Genomic DNA, 18,346 nt, shown 5'->3' on the forward strand with positions numbered 1-18,346 from the left:
CCTGCCGGGGGGCTGTGCCGGCATGCCGGTGGTCTGTGCAGGCATCGTCCCATGGGACTACAAGTCCCATCGGGCGATGCCTGCTACCATGACGGTGATTGACACATTAGCCAATGATGGGACAGTAGTAGTCCTATCATCCGGCTAATGTGTTGAATGTAAAAAAAAAAAATACATACTACATACATACTACATGCTACATACATACTATATGCATGCTACATACATACATGCTACATGCATACTACATACATACTACATATATACTACATGCATGCAACATACATACATACAACATATATACTACATGCATGCAACATGCATACTACATATATACTACATGCTACATACATACTATATGCATGCTACATACATACATGCTACATGCAACATACATACATACTACATATATACCACATACATGCAACATGCATATTACATATATACCACATATATACCATATATACCACATGCATGCAACATGCATACTACATATATACCACATATATACTACATGCATGTAACATACATATATACTACATGCAACATACATACTACATATATACTACATGCATGCAACATAAATACATACTACATATATCCCACATATATACTACATGCATACTACATATATACCACATGCATGCAACATACATATATACAGCATATATACTACATGCATGCAACATACATACATACTACATATATACCACATATATACTACATGCATACTACATATATACCACATGCATGCAACATACATATATACAACATATATACTACATGCATGCAACATACATATATACTACATGCATGCAACATGCATACTACATATATACCACATACATACTACATGCATGCAACATACATATATACTACATATATACTACATGCAACATACATACTACATACATACTATATATACCACATGCATGCAACATACATACTACATATATACTACATGCATGCAACATACATACATACTACATATATACCACATGCATGCAACATGCATACTACATATATACTACATATATACTACATGCATGCAACATACATATACACTACATACAATACATTCATACATACATAGACATACAGTACATATAACATAGAGTACATACTCACCATCACTTGTCACTTTGTTCCCCGAAGGCATTGTCATCTGTGGAATAAATATTAAAATAACAAACCACCAATATACTTACCCCTGATCCGCAGAAGTCCACGAGTGTCCCACGACGATCTTGCGTGGAGAACAGCAGCATCAGCTGATGCTACCGTTCACCTACGGGCTCCAGGAATCCAATGACGGAAGGTAGGTATCCTTCCGCACTGTATTCCTCCGCCACTGTAAAAAAAAAAGTCCCTAGTCTCACTTTATGGCAAAAGCTGCGTGGGAAATTTCTCACACAGCAATGATCTGTTGGTGGACCTTGGGGACTGGAGTTGGGGAACCCTGCTGGATCAAGTCTGTGCAATATTAAAAGAATGTAGAGACTGCTGTGAAAAAGACAAGTCATGTAGATTGGTTTTGTTTTTTGGACAACACATATCTATATGAGTTGTCTTTTCCACAGCAGTCTCTACAGTCTAGTAATATTGCACAGACTGGATCCAGCAGGGTTCCCCAACTCCACTCCTCAAGGTCCACCAACAGATCATGTTGTAATGAAATCCATGGCTCTGTTGCTAACTGCTTCACAAGAGCACAAAAAAAGAGGATTCCATACAACATGATCTGATGGTGTATCTTGAGGACTAGAGTTGTGGAACTCTGCTGGATCCAGTCTGTGCAATATTACAAGAATGTAGAGACTGTTGTTGAAAAGACAAGTTGTCAGAAACACCGCACTACATTTGCTCACTGAGCCAGTGCGCATGTCCTGAGTACAGAAACAGTGCTAAAACATACCTGTGGAGCAGGGCAGCAAAGGTGCATATGCGTGCTTCAAACTATCGGTGTCAGGATCCTGTCAGAGCCGGAAAGTAAAGATGCACAGGACCTGAGGACACTGAAGTTAGCAAGCTGGCACAGGACCTATGGTCTTGTGACTGCAAGGGGGAGGGGCTTAGCGTCCTGCTTTCAGAGATGACCAGACACCATACAACAACTCAGAGTCAGGCAAAATGGAGGTCACACACAGTACGGGCAAGCGAGGCGCAGGAGGGACAAACAGACGGGTGGTCAGACAAAGCCAAAGGTCATACACAAGAGGGCGATGTGGTACCAAGGGGACGAGCAGAGAGAAGTCGGGTCACAAGCAGAGAGTCAAACACGAGAGGTAGCACAGAACAAGAGGGACAGGCAGAACTCGTAACAGGGACAGAACCGGATCAAAACCAAACAAGCAAGCAAGATATCAGGCACAAGGCACACGTACGCACAAGGTCAACTAACTCAGCTGAGGGCAGGAGTATAACTGACACTGGACCTAGGTCCAGTGAGCATTAAATAGCCACCCTCTGCCAGAGAGAGGCGGAACAATTATCCCCCAGTCTGATCAGGACGGGCCAAAGCGAAACCCCATCCTGGATCATGACACAAGTCATGTAGATTTGTTTCGTTGACAACACATATCTCCAAGACTGACACAAGAAACATGTCTCAGTAATGGAGATATCTGGTGGCAAAAATGCTAAGTGTACGGCGCAGTGTGTGTACGGTGCAGTGTGTGTAGTCGGCGATTGACACAGTAACCAATCCAAATATTTTGAAAGCACAATTGCATTTATTTTGTAACAAAAAATAAATTTTTTTTTTATTAGGAATGATGTTTGGGGAAGATTGGGATACTTTGGGTGTGTGGAGAGACGAGGAACGACTGGAGCTTGAGGAAGGGGTTCTAGGAGAAGGGGCGACGAAAATACTGGGGGAACGGAGCTCTGGAATGGACATGGAGGCAGGTTGAGACACATTAGGAGGAGAGGGTGGATGGACGAACAAAGTTTGTTTTTTTTCTCTTTGGCGCAGGAATATCCTGCCCGGACCGACTTGGAGCCTGTGACCACCTTACTTTGGTCGACCGCCTGGTGACGGTGGACTGTGTCGTTGCCCCATAAAATAGGGAATCACCCTTTTGCTGCTCTGTGGTGGCGGTGGCGGTGCTGCTAGAAGTGGCAGTGGCGGTGCTCCTAGAAGGGGAGAAAGTTGGGTTGGTGCTCCGAGCAGGAGGCTGCCTGTCTGGGATCTCAGCCAAAGTTCTTGGGGGACTCCGAGGAGGAGTATTGGTGGCGGTGATCTTAATAAGATGAGGAGTGCTGGCGGTGCTCCTTTGATGAGGAGTGCTGGCGGTGCTCCTTTGATGAGTAGTGCTGGCGGTGCTCCTTTGATGAGGAGTGCTGGTGGTGCTCCCTTGATGAGGAGTGCTGGCGGTGCTCCCTTGATGAGGAGTGCTGGCGGTGCTCCCTTGATGAGGAGTGCTGGCGGTGCTCCTTTGATGAGGAGTGCTGGCGGTGCTCTTGCTGCGGAGTGCTGGTGGTGCTCCTTTGGTGTTGACTGGTGGTGTCTGTGGCCCAAGCAGGTTCTGTGGTGGTTTGGCTCCAAGCTGGTGGTGCTGTGGCGGTGGTGGTGCTCCATACAGGCACTCAGACTTGGGGTGGTGTAGTGGTGTCCGGCTTCGCTGGGAATGCAGGTAGCCCTGCAGTGGTATGCAGCAGAAGTCGGTAGTGTGGTGAAGCGAGTCAGCGGTGGAACTGTTGGAAATGACACCACTGACTGCTGCGCATACAGATTCTGCTGCATAACCTGCAAGTAAGCAGTGTTGCAGGCCTGTAACACACTCAGCTGTTGCTCAGGACTAAGGTGTTCCGCCATGCCCTGTTCAATTTTACTGAAAAAATGGTGCGCTGGTCTGTTGAGGTCGGCCTCCAGATGGTCAAGGCGCTGGTCAACAGAGTGGAAGTGGTGTTCCATGTGGTTAAAGCCACGTTCCATCAGGGAAAAACCACTTTCCATTCTGGCGGACAGCGCCTTGAGGCTGCCCTTAAAGGCTTCGCTCAAGAGTATGAACTCGGGCATGACAGGCCTGTCCGTGGCCCTCTGCCGCTGCCAGGTAGAGCCCGCATAACCAGTGACAGACACCTGGGACAGGGGAACACCTGATGGACCAGCTTCCTGGTCACCAGCTGTCTGTGTTGCTGACCCGCACGATGCTTCCTGGCTGTCGGATGACTGGGACGGGTCCGAGGTCAATCGATGAAGAACAGCTCCCTGGACAGGTTGCAGGGTGCCGCTCCAAGTGCTGTGGAAAGAAAGGGAAAACATTAGTATCATGTATTTACAAGAAGCATCACCTGTGGAATTGGAAAGCACACAGTAATAACAAACCAAAATAAAAAAAAACTTACGCTCTGCTGGCAAGGGCCGGTCTCAGGAAAGCCAACTCTTGATAATAGCGGTACTTCTGTGTCTTGCTGCTGAACCACTCCGAACCTGTCCCTCAGCACGAACATCAGTGTTGAAGCGGTCCTTCATCGAGCGCCAACGTGTGCCGATTTTGTTCACTGTTGGGAAAAAAAAGAAAAAAAAATTAGAAAATGCACTTAAGGCAACTTAATTATCAGCACACACCGGATAGAACTTTGCAAACAGTCAATGCTGCAGCACAAATAAAATTCTAGACCCAATTCAGTCACTGTTGATACCGAGGACACTGTTATGTTTCCTGCTAGAATATATGCAGCAGCAAAAACAACAGTATCACCCGGAGCAAGACTGAAAACCGCATCAAGACAGCAGTTGACAAAGCAATCACTTTTTTTCCACATGGCATTGGTGTTTTTAATGCAAGAATATATCTTGCCAAAAAAACACCAGCACCATCAGGACCATAAAGCAATGCAGCAGTTGAAGACAAAAATCAATCACTGTTTTTCACATGGCATTGGTGTTTTTAATGCAAGAATATATCTTGCCAAAAAAACACCAGCACCATCAGGACCATAAAGCGATGCAGCAGTTGAAGACAAAAATAAATCACTGTTTTCCACATGGCATTGGTGTTTTTAATGCAAGAATATATCTTGCCAAAAAAACACCAGCACCATCAGGACCATAAAGCGATGCAGCAGTTGAAGACAAAAATCAATCACTTTCCCACATGGCATTGGTGTTTTTAATGCAAGAATATATCTTGCCAAAAAAGCGCCAGCACCATCAGGACCATAAAGCAATGCAGCAGTTGAAGACAAAAGTCAATCACTGTTTTCCACATGGCATTGGTGTTTTTAATGCAAGAATATATCTTGCCAAAAAAGCACCAGCACTATCAGGACCATAAAGCAATGCCGCAGTTGAAGACAAAAATCAATCACTGTTTTCCACATGGCATTGGTGTTTTTAATGCAAGAATATATCTTGCCAAAAAAACACCAGCACCATCAGGACCATAAAGCGATGCAGCAGTTGAAGACAAAAATCAATCACTTTCCCACATGGCATTGGTGTTTTTAATGCAAGAATATATCTTGCCAAAAAAGCGCCAGCACCATCAGGACCATAAAGCAATGCAGCAGTTGAAGACAAAAGTCAATCACTGTTTTCCACATGGCATTGGTGTTTTTAATGCAAGAATATATCTTGCCAAAAAAGCACCAGCACTATCAGGACCATAAAGCAATGCCGCAGTTGAAGACAAAAATCAATCACTGTTTTCCACATGGCATTGGTGTTTTTAATGCAAGAATATATCTTGCCAAAAAAACACCAGCACCATCAGGACCATAAAGCAATGCAGCAGTAGAAGACAAAAATCAATCACTGTTTTCCACATGGCATTGGTGTTTTTAATGCAAGAATATATCTTGCCAAAAAAACACCAGCACCATCAGTACCATAAATCAATGCAGCAGTTGAAGACAAAAATCAATCAATGTATTCCACAAGGCATTGATGTGTTTAATGCAAGAATATATCTTGCAAAAAACACATCAGCACCATCAGGTCCAAAAATCAATGCAGTATCACAGAGCATCTTTTTACTTACTGAACGCCCTTTATGAAGCTGCAGAGGCGCTGTCCCACCCATCCATCATCGCTGCGGCCACCTCATTCCAGAGTTGCCTGGTCACCACTGTGTCTTTGTACTGCTGGTCACGGCTGTCCCACAACGGGATACGCTCCTCAACGAGGCGGATCAGGTGCTCGTTGTCGATGTACACTACTTCTTTGTCATCCCGTTGTGGAACCTAGAAAAAATAATATTATAATGTTTTGAATTTTGGAAAATGAAACAAATACAAAAAGAAACAGAGAAAAAGCAAGATAAATAAAGACAGAAAAAAACAATTATATATTCTAACATTGCGTCTCCTCGCCACGACTTGACTAAGCTGCTCCCGCTCAGACTGCTCCCGCTCAGACTGCTCCCGCTCAGACTGCTCCCGCTCAGAACGCTCCCGCTCAGACTGCTCCCACACTTCATCTTCAGTGCCCGTGTCCGATGTCTGTAAAGAAAGAAAAAATTAAAACACATTTCTAGAGGCAGATATACTTACCCAAAGGCAGCAAGATTCTCACCTCACGATCAGCTTGGGCCAGTTCTTGCCGAGATGGCGAATACAGTGATCCAAAAGAAGACAAGCTGATATGAAAACAAAAAATACATTAGTACATTATAAAATTGTACAGGACACACAGACATTATGTTGAAGAATACTCACATTTTGGCTCCTGAAGCTTGAATCCACACTTGGAAGGCTCTTTTAGGCTCTTGTCTGCTCTCTGCAAGGCTGTCTGTATAGTAATTGTCCCTGAAGACACCTTCTTTTATCTACACTCCTCCCAAACAATGTTGCTTATTTAGGGGGCATTTTAGACAAGTGTCTAGACATTGTTTACTCAAATCGCGTGAACGCACAAGGCGCTGACGTGCGCGCTGCCAAGCGCTCGTCAGAGACCACATAGAAGATAACGATGTAGGCGGAACAAAAAATGCAACATGTAGCGTACGGCACGTCTGGGCGCACACCTGTAAAATGCGCAGCGCACGCTAAACGCTCATGAGCGCGTACATTCACAAGACCCTGTGACCACCATGTTAAAGATAGGGGAACATTGCACGTGCGCCCGATAGCGCACGATGCGCTGCGCGATCAAACGCTAGTGTGAAACCAGCCTAAAAAAAAAAAGTGTAAAAATAATTTATAAAAAATCGCTAAATAAATTAAAAAAAAATATTCCCTAATAAATTCATTTTTTGGAAATGAAAAAAACAAACAAAAGTACACATATTTAGTATTGCCACGTCCGTAACGACCCGCCCTATAAAACTGTCCCATTAGTTAAACCCTTTAGCAAACCCCTTAAAAAATAAAAATAAAAAACAAAGCAAGAAATAATGCTTTATTATCGTACCGCCAAACAAAAAGTGCAATAACACACGATCAAAAAGACGGATATAAATAACCATAGTACCGCTGAAAACCTCATCTTGTTCCGCAAAAAACGAGCTGCCACACAGCATCATCAGAGAAAAAATAATAAAGTTATAGCTCGCAGAATAAAGTGATGCAAAAATAACTATTATTTATATAAAATAGTTTTCTCTGCATAAAACATAAAAAAAGACATAAATGAGGTATCGCTGTAATCTTACTGTCCCGAAGAATAAAACCGCTTTATCAATTTTACCACATGCAGAATGATGTAAACACACCTCCCAAAAGAAATTCATGAAATGCTGGTTTTTGTTCATTCTGCATCCCAAAAATCGGAATGAAAAGCAATCAAAAAATGTCACGTGCCCCAATATGGTACCAATAAATAGGTCAACTCGTCCCGCAAAAAAGAAGACCTCACATGACTTGGATGGTCAAAATATGGAAAAATTATAGCTCTCAAAATGTGGTGATGCAAAAGCTATTTTTACAATAAAAAGCGTCTTTTAGCGTGCGACAGCAGCCAAACATAAAAACCCGCCACAAATAGTAAATCAAACCCTCCTTTATCACCCCCTTAGTTAGGGAAAATTAATAAAATTAAAAAAATGTATTCATATCCATTTTCCCATTAGGGTTAGGGTTAGGGCTAGGGTTAGGGCTATGGTTAGGGCTGAGATTAGGGTTAGGGGTGTGTTGGAGTTAGGATTGGAGTTAGAATTGCGGGGTTTCCACTGTTTAGGCACATAAGGTGCTCTCCAAACGCAATATGGCATCTGATCTCAATTCCAGCCAATTCTGCGTTGAAAAAGTCAAACAGTGCTCCTTCCCTTCCAAGCTCTGCCATGCGCCCAAACAGTGTTTTACCCCTACATATGGGGTATCAGCCTACTCAGGACACATTGCAAAACAACTTTTGGGGTCCAATTTCTCCTGTTACCCTTAGGAAAATAAAAAATTGGGGGCAAAAAATATCATTTTTTCATTTTCACGCCCAGGCGTTATAAACTTCTGTGAAGCACTTGGGGGTTCAAAGTGCTCAAGACACATCTAGATAAGTTCCTTGGGGGGTCTAGTTTCCAAAATGGGGTCACTTGTGGGAAGTTTCAACAGTCTAGGCACATCAGAGACTCTCCAAATGCTACATGACGCCCGCAGACCATTCCTTCAAAGTCTGCATTCCAAAACGTCACATATGGGGTATCAGCGTACTCAAGAGAAATTGGACAACAACTTTTGGCGTTATAAACTTCTGTGAAGCACTGGGGGGTTCAAGGTGCTCACCACACATCTAGATAAGTTCCTTGGGGGGTCTAGTTTCCAGAATGGGGTCACTTGTGGGGGGTTTCCACAGTTTAGGTACATCAGGGGCTCTTCAAAGGCAATTTGACACCCGCAGGCCATTCCATCAAAGTCTGCATTCCAAAACGTCACTACTTCCATTCCAAGCCCTGACATATGCCCATATAGTAGCTTTCTCCCACATATGGGATATCAGCGCACTCAAGGAAAATTGGGCAACAACTTTTGGGGTCCAATTTCTCCTGTTACCCTTGGCAAAATAAAAAAATTGGGGACTAAATGACCATGTTTGTGGAAAAAATATGATTTTTTTATTTTCATGCCCGGGTGTTATAAACTTCTGTGAAGCCCTTGGGGGTTCAAAGTGCTTGCCACACATCTAGATAAGTTCCTTGGGGGGTCTAGTTTCCAAAATGGGGTCACTTGTGGGGGGTTTCAACAATTTAAGCACATCAGAGGCTCTCCAAACGCAACATGACACCCGCAGACAATTCCATCAAAATCTGCATTCCAAAAAATCACTACTTCCATTCCAAGCCCCAACGTGTGCCCATACAGTAGTTTTCTCCCACTTATGGGGTATCAGTGTACTCAGAACAAATTGGATAACAACTTTTGGGTCCAATTTCTCCTGTTACCCTTGGCAAAATAAAAAAAATGGGGACTAAAAAATCATGTTTGTGAAAAAAATGATTCTTTTATTTTCACGCCTGGGCATTATAAACTTCTGTGAAGCACTGGGGGGTTCAAAGTGCTCACCACACATCTAGATAAGTTCCTTGGGGGTTTAGTTTCCAAAATGGTGTCATTTGTGGGGGGTTTCCACTGTTTAGGCACATCAGGGGCTTTCCAAACGCGGCATGGCGTCCAATCCCAATTCCAGCCAAAAAAGTCAAATGGTGCTGCTTCCCTTCCAAGCTCTGCCATGCGCCCAAATAGTAGTTTACCCCCACATGTGGGGTATCAATGTACTCAGGACAAATTGCACAATAACTTTTGGGGTCCTGTTACCCTTGGGAAAATAAAAATTGGGGGTGAAAATAAAATTTTTTGGAAAAAATATGACTTTTTAATTTTACGGCTGTACATTATAAACTTCTGTGAAGCACTGGGAGGTTCATAGTTCTCACCAAACATCTAGATAAGTTCCTTGGGGGGTCTAGTTTCCAAGACGGTGTCATTTGTGGGGGGTTTCCACTGTTTTGGCACATCAGGGGCTTTCCAAATGCGACATGGCGTCCGATCTCAATTCCAGCCATAAAAGTCAAATGGCGCTGCTTCCCTTCCAAGCTCTGCCATGCGCCCAAATAGTCGTTTACACTCACATATAGGGTATCAACGTACTCAGGACAAATTGCACAATAGCTTTTAGGGTCCTGTTACCCTTGGGAAAATAAAAATTGGGGGTGAAAAGATCATTTTTGTGGAAAAAATATGATTTTTTAATTGTATGGCTGTACGTTATAAACTTCTTTGAAGCCCTTGGGGTTCAAAGTTCTGATCACATATCTAGATAAGTTCCTTGGGGGGGTCTAGTTTCCAAAATGGGGTCACTTGTGGGGGGTTTCCACTGTTTAGGCACATCAGCGGTTCTCCAAACGTGACATGGTGTCCAATCTGAATTCCAGCCAATTTTGCATTGAAAAAGTAAAATGGCGCTCCTTCCCTTCTGAGCTCTGCCATGCGCCGAAATAGTGGTTCCCCCCACATATCAGGTATCAACGTACTCAGGACAAATTGCACAATAACTTTTGCAGTCCAATTTCTCCTGTTACCCTTGGTAAAATAAAAAAATTGGACCTGAAGTAATTTTTTGTGAAAATAAATTAAATGTTTTTTTTTTTAAACATTCAAAAAATTCCTGTGAAGCACCTGAAGGGTTAATAAACTTCTTGAATGTGGTTTTGAGCACCTTGAGGGGTGTAGTTTTTAGAATGGTGTCACTTTTGGGTATTTTCTATCATATAGACTCCTCAAAGTGACTTTAAATGTGATGTGGTCCGTAAAAATAAAATGGTGTTGCAGAAATGAGAAATCGTTGGTCAACTTTTAACCCTTATAATTTCCTAACAAAAAAAAATTTTGGTTCCGAAATTGTGCTGATGTAAAGTAGACATACGCGAAATGTTACTTATTAAGTTTTTTGTGTGCCATATCACTATGATTTAAGGGCATAAAAATTCAAAGTTGGAAAATTGCAAAATTTTTGCCAAACCTCCGTTTTTTTCACATATAAAACACAAGTTATATGAATGAAACTTTACCACTAACATGAAGTACAATATGTCACGAGAAAACAATGTCAGACTCACCGGGATCCATGGAAGCGTTCCAGAGTTATTACCTCATAAAGGGACAGTGGTCAGAATTGTAAAAATTGGCCCGGTCATGAGCGTGCAAACCACCCTTGGGGGTAAAGGGGTTAAATAACTCGACTATCTGACTTCAATTTTTCACACTAGAGATGAGCAGATTAATAGACAGAGGACTGAGTTCTTAGTCGAGTTTCCTGAAAATCGTGGCTCCACGCAAATGTGAATACTCTGAAATTCAATTTTCGAGTATTAGCAAAAAAAATAGTCGCTGATATTTCACACACTATTGACGACTCAATAAGCATGCTAATTGTGTCAGGTGAAGCATTCCCGCAATGCCCTGCAGCAATCAAATCACATGGCCTAGACCTGCCAATAAAGGGGGCTGCCTCAGCCAGTATAAAAGACAGGGGCCAAGCAAAGTTTGACATTTTATGCTTTTACTGTGTAGGGATAGGAGCTCAGAGCACGCATCATATGGATAGAAAAAGGCCTAATGTAATTGTGGTGCACTTTTGCACTGCTAGGGTATTAGATTGAAAATTAGCGCAATAATCTTTGAATATTAAACCAAACATTTAAGTGATATATAGGGTTATACAGTCAGTCTATGTGAGTGAATCGATTGATCTTTGACATATTGCAGTAACAGCATTTTAAGAGCTACATTTTCTTTTCATACAGTGAAAAGGCGGGTCAGTATTAAACCCCTCATTGCTAATTTTGCAACTAAAGCCACATTTTGAATTTAAAGCTTGTGTGTAATTGAAAAAGACATTCCAATATTTTGAAACATGCAAACCATACTTTTTATTTTTTTTTAAAGAATTCTCCCCATTCCGTAACCTTAAATACAGCTGTTTACCTACCAAAGTATGAGCATTTGTTGAAATAATTTTTCTACCTCACTTCTTTCGTCTAATAGTCTAATATGAGATGCATACACATACCAATCAAGTAATGAGGCCAGTTGCAGGTGATTGCTTTTGGAGGTGAATTTTACCTAGGATTTCTGGTCCCATCCTATTTTATAAAGGAACGTGTCCGTGACTTTTTTTTCACCTTTCATATAAAAGATTTCTTTATATTTTTTTTGAATACCTGTTTTAGTTATTTACTTTACGTAACACACATCCCACAACTATACTGCCCACTCTTGCTGCATGTTCATTTTCATTCACGAACCTGTGTATAACAACTTCAAAATCTACATTTATTTGGTATTATTAAGATATGTTTTGAATTTGTTTAAAGGGGCGATTTTGTCAATACTTAAAAAATAAATTAATTAATAAAAAAAGTAGAATAATTAAAGAAAAAAAAAGGTTAAGGTTTTGCAACTGTTTGACTTGTCATTTTTAACAAACTTAAGCACCACAACAATACTGCTGGCTGTTGCCACAAATAACTTTCCATGAATGTACCTACATAGCGACCTCTTTATTTAAAGTTAAACATTTATTTTTAAGGGAGGAAGAATTTTAATCCAAAAATATCTCCCCTTTTACATTTTTCTCACCTTTTTCAATATTACATTTTGGCAACACTACATGACATAACTCTACTGTGGTCAGTTGCATCATTTTTAGACAGTGTTCCTACATCCTGGCATTAGTGGTCTTTTTTGGTCAGGAGGAATTCAAGTACTTTAACTCAAAATTTGTAAATACATTTTTACAGTAAATTGAAATATTTAAATATTTTAAATTTTCTGATTGGAGACACATACATTCCGCACTGATATTACAGACAGCGTTTTGTTGAATTGGCACCAACAAAAATGTCAACTCGTCCCGCGAAAAATAAAACCTCACATGACTGTGGGTCAAAATATGGAAAAATTATAGCTCTCAAAATGTGGTGATGCAAAAACTATTTTTACAATAAAAAGCGTGTTTTAGTGTGTGACAGCTGCTAAACATAAAAACCCGCCACAAATAGTAAATCAAAACCCACTTTATCACCCCCTTAGTTAGGGAAAAATAATAAAATAAAAAAAAGTATTTATTTCCATTTTCCCATTAGGGTTAGTGTTAGGGCTAGGGTTAGGGCTAGGGCTGAGATTAGGGTTAGGGGTGTGTTGGGGTTAGGGATGGAGTTAGAATTTGGGGGTTTCCACTGTTTAGGCACATCAGGGGCTCTCCAAATGCAACATGGCATCTGATCTCAGTTCCAGCCTATTTTGCGTTGAAAAAGTCAAACGGTGCTCCTGTAGCAATCGCAGGTACGCGGGATGCAATGATGAGATGGGAGCCGGCGTGAACTGAGAACGTAACTTTTATATAAATATCTATAGAGGCTATCTCGAGTAACCAACAAGCTAACAACAGTTATCCTCGCAGGGATCAGAACAATAATACACAGGTAATAATAATAATAATCTTTATTTATATAGCGCCAACATATTCCGCAGCGCTTTACAATTTAACAGGTAACAAGATAATGATTACCCGGTCAGGACTGGTAACTATGAGGCCTCCCCCTCTTTTTCAGATTGTATTTCATACACTGGTTCATCTGGGCATACTCATCGCAGTACTCGGTAGGGACTTTCTTCCAAGCGGTGTCCCAATTTGTTTTGGGGGCACTGATCTCGCACGAGTACACGATCCCCTGCCTGGAACTCGGTGGGTTGGGACGGAGTTTTCCCTGAGTGTTCCAGGTCCTGAAGCTTTGTATGGACAATTCTGTGCAGGGTTTGCAGCCAATACCGGTGATTCCGGACCCACGAGGAGACTCCCATCCATGGTTGTTCCTCCTCCGGATTCAACTCCACCTAGGTGATCCCTTTGCCTTCTTGGCCGAACAGTAGCGAATACAGGGTGACTCAGTGTACCCGGTTGTTATATACCCAGACCAGTTTGGGGACGTATTCGGGCCAGCGGGCTTTTTGGTCGCTCTCCAGGGTACGTAACATTTGGATTAATGTCCAGTCAAATCGTTTGCAGGCCCCATTCCCCTGAGAATGGTATGGTGTGGTTTGGGATTTATCGATGCCGTATAAGTGATGTAGTTCTTCCATTACTTTCCCCAGAAAGCACACACCCTGGTCTGAATGGATCCGCTGGGCAGCCGTATAGTTGGATAAAGTTCTTACAGATCGCAAAGGCGGCCTATTCCACTGTTTGGTCCCGAGTTGGGGTTACCACGGTGAATTTGGTAAAATGGTCCACCATGACTATACAATGCTCGTACCCCTGGTGAGCTGGACCGATGGTTAAGTAGTCTATCATCAGGAGTTCGAGGGGTGCCGCTGTCACTATTGTTTGTACGGGAGCCTGTTGCTCAGGTGGTTTAGTTAGCTCACACAGGTGGCATGCATGGCAAACTCCTTCTACATCGGCTTGTAAACAGGGATGGTAGGCCATTTGTTGTAGCCATTGAAAAATCTTTTGCGCACCAAAATGAGCCCCTTTTTTGTGAACCTCGGCAGCAAGTTCAGTGAGCCGGGCTCCCGGTATTACCACCTGCCAGGCTGTCGTTGGTGCTGTGCGCAGCACTGCCTTTCGGTACAATAGTCCTCCTTTGATTACCAGTTTCTCCCACTGACGTAGCATTAGCAGAGTGTCTTGAGTCAATGTCTTTCTTTGGGCATCATCGGGTAGCTGTCTCGCGGCTGCTCATTGATGCAGAGGGCCACTCTCTCCATCTTCCTGCTGCTGTTGGATCCATTCATCCCGGGATTGTTCTAACATGCCCCTAGCAGGTCCTGTAAGGGATTGCTCTCGGATCATGGCTGTGGGGCCAGAGCAAATGGCATCTCTTCTCCTTCCAGTTCTTTGTCCCGGGTTTGCCCAGGGGCCGTACGTCGAATCCTAGAGAGGGCATCGGCATGTACATCCGGTTGTAGATGATTTTGTATTTGAATTTGACCATCCGGGCCACCCACTATTGCTCTAGGGTCCCCAATTTGGCATTGTCGAGGTGGGCCAATGGGTTATTGTCAGTCCGTACCACTGCCTCATAGCCTGCCAGGTACTCTGCGAACCGCTCCATCATGGCCCACACTACCGAGAGAAGCTCGAGCTTAAAGGAGCTGTAATTGTCGGGATTGCGTTCGGAGTTGTGAAGCGATCGGCTACCGTAAGCAATCACTCTTTCCTGGCCATCTTGGTCTTGTGACAATACAGCTCCCAGCCCGTGTAAGCTCCCATTGGTGTGAAGTATGAACAGCTGTGAGAAATCTGCGCAGGCCAACACTGGGGCTTCCGAGAGGGTGGCTTTGAGATCTCGGAATGCCTCTTCCTGTGGTTCCCACCACTTGATCTTCCAACTATTGGCCCTGGCAAGGGGCCCCTTTCAGCAGGTCCTGCAGGGTTCAGGTCCAGCGGGTGAAGTATTTTACAAAGCGACGTTAATATCCGGCCAACCCCAGAAAGGCTCGTACATCTTTTACCGTCTTGGGAGTAGGCCACTCCTGTATCACAGCGACCTTCTCCATAGACGGTCTCATGCCCTCGGCGGAAACAACATGTCCCAGATATTCAATTTGTGTATGAAACAGATGGCAATTTTCTGGTGCTTTACCTTCAACCCGTACTTTTGTAGCTGACAGAGCACCTGACCCAGACGTTGCAAGTGATCCTCAAATGTGGCGGCGTAGATGATGTAGTCCAAGTACATTAGGGTGGCCTCGAAGTTTAGGTCACCCAGACACCGCTTCATTAGTCTCTTGAAGGCGCCCGGGGTGTTGGCCAGGCCAAACGGCATATGATTGAATTCAAACAGTCCCATGGGCAAAATGAAGGCGGTTTTTGCACGAACTTCCTCCGACATTGGCACTTGCCAGTATCCGCTGGCCAAGTCCAGGGTAGAGAAATATTTTGCCTTCCCCAGGGCTGACAGGGACTCCTCGATATGGGGAAGCGGATATGAGTCTTTGATGGTACAAGCGTTCAGTTTCCGGTAGTCCGCGCAGAACCATAGCGTGCCGTCTTTCTTCCGCACTAGCGCGATGGGTGCTGCCCTTGGCTTTCCCGGATAACCCCCTTTTGCAGCATTTGGCCCAGCAGAGTCTTCACTTCTTGGTATAATTGTGGGGGGATCTGCCGATATCATTCTCTGATGGGGGCCATTTCTTCGGTGGGGATGCCGTGGGTGATAATGCACCCGAAGTCATCTTCGTGGCTGGCGAATGCCTCTCAGTCTCGGTAACGGCCCAGAAGAGCTTCTACCTGGTGTGTTTGGGTCAGCTCTAGTCCGGAGAGTTCCGCTCGCATCTTCTCCAAAATTGCTCACCCTTACTTCTCAGGCGGTGACCCTGCGGTCTGGATGGAATGTACAATTATGGCCCAAGGGTCCCTCACGCTCACCCCAGCTGTATCGCCAGGACCGGGAGCACCTCTTCCAGTGGTTTCTCCAGTTTTGCCATTTTGGTGTGGGGTATCAGGATGATGTCTTGATCCTCTAGATTGACACAGCATATGAGGGCTGTCCCCTTCCGCATGGTGGCCAGGGCGCGAGCCACCAGGAGCCCAGGGGGTAAGTGCTCAGAGAAGCATGGCTCCACCTGCACTTCTACTCCTTCCAGAGGCACATGGGCCCGGACGGGCAGGGCGACAACTGTCTGTCCCAGCAGTAGCACAAGCTGGGGAGCCGCAGGCGTGATCTCTCTCCCCAGCACCTCCCCCTCCTGGCAGTCATCTTGGACTCGCGCCCCCTGCACCAGCTGCTGAAACATCTGCCCCTGTGGTGTACGGGAGCTCCACTATTTCAAAAGTCTCTTGGGCGGGTTTGCTGAGGAGAAGGCTGCCGAACTCCTTTAGTATATTCATGCGCAGGGTGACAGCGTGTTTCTCGCCTGCGTCTCCCTGGGTCAGGACCACGCCTTGCCGGCCTAATTGCTTGCCGCACATTGAGATCTGCATCCAGGCTACTTCGACGACGGGGATTGGTAGGTGGTTGGTGACCACCAGCTTTATCATGGACCCCTATTGGAGCCTAGCGGCTTCAGGGAAGTGCTGCCGGTAGTAGGTTTCCGGCATGGTAGTAACTTGTGACTCTGTATCCACCAAGCACCGTACTACATGGCCTTCAACTTCTGCCCAAATTAGTGGACACTTTGAAACTAGATCTTCGTGACTTCCACCTCACTGCGTGGTGGGTTCGACTCCGAGCGGCGTCCCCCCAGCTCAGGGCCCTCTGGTTTTAATGGCCGGTGGAGTGGGTTCCTCCTGCAATGTGGGAACTCACGGGCGAAGTGTCCCCATCCTCCACAATCGTAGCAGGCGGGTGATCATGAGAACCGACTTTGGTGTGGGCTGCAGCGGTTTGTGCTTCCCCTGCTCGGCCCTAGCCGACTTTCTGTGTCCTCGGCCTCTTTTTTCGCTTCGGTCAATTCGCCTTTAATACTTTGTAGCTCTTGCCTCATCTCTTTCACCCAGTGAGGTTCATCCAGGGTGCTTATGGATTCTTCGATGCTCCAGGCCATCCCCACAGGGACTGTCACCCCTTGTTCCTGTTCCTGAGTGCATGCCTCCCTTCCTATCTCTGAAAAGGTCAGATGCAGGTCCACTTGCACCCGCTCTCACAGGGCCTATTTTGTCAGGGTGTCTCGTAGCCCGTTCACTAAAAGGTCACGTAATGTCATGTCCATGGGCCCCACGCCGACCCCATCCTTCCTATCAATGGCTGCAAACCATTCCTGCAAAACATTCATATATTGCGTCACTGTCTCCCCCCTCTCTGCATGCGACTAAACATCCGTGTTCAAAGTTCTCCCACATCAGTTGGGCCCCCATGGGTCTCCTCCAGGATCTGTAACACCCTGACAAAGGTATTTCGTTGTCCTGGGGGCCTTAACATCATGGAGTACCGGGCCTCCTCGTCCAGTGCCATTAGGGCCACCTTGGCCTCCAGGTCAGGGGTCACTGGGCGCATCCTAAATAACCCTCGCATCTGTTCCGTCCAGCACCACAGCATGGTATTGCTGCTGGAGAAACTTGGCAGATTACTCAGCATAGCCCCCAAAGATAAACTGGACCGGGGGCCGCCTTCGCTACCTTGGTCCACAGCATCTACGCTCGTGCTCGGAGACTGCATCCTGCTGACTACGCCAAATGTAGTAATCGCAGGTACGCGGGATGCAGTGATGAGACGGGAGCTGGAGTGAACTGAGAATGTAACTTTTATATATATATATATATATATATATATATATAGGAGCTATCTCGAGTAACCAACAAGCTAACAACAGTTATCCTCGCAGAGATCAGAACAATAATACACAGGTAACAAGATAATGATTACCCAGTCAGGACTGGTAACTACGGTATGGCTGACGGCGGGTCCAAGAACTATGACTTATCAAATATAAGGTGTCACTTATCCTCCTCTGACATCCGGCAGAG

This window comes from Dendrobates tinctorius, unplaced genomic scaffold, assembly GCF_039654945.1.
Source record: "Dendrobates tinctorius isolate UK_male_01 unplaced genomic scaffold, ASM3965494v1 ptg000082l, whole genome shotgun sequence".
In the NCBI taxonomy this organism is placed as follows: domain Eukaryota; kingdom Metazoa; phylum Chordata; class Amphibia; order Anura; family Dendrobatidae; genus Dendrobates; species Dendrobates tinctorius.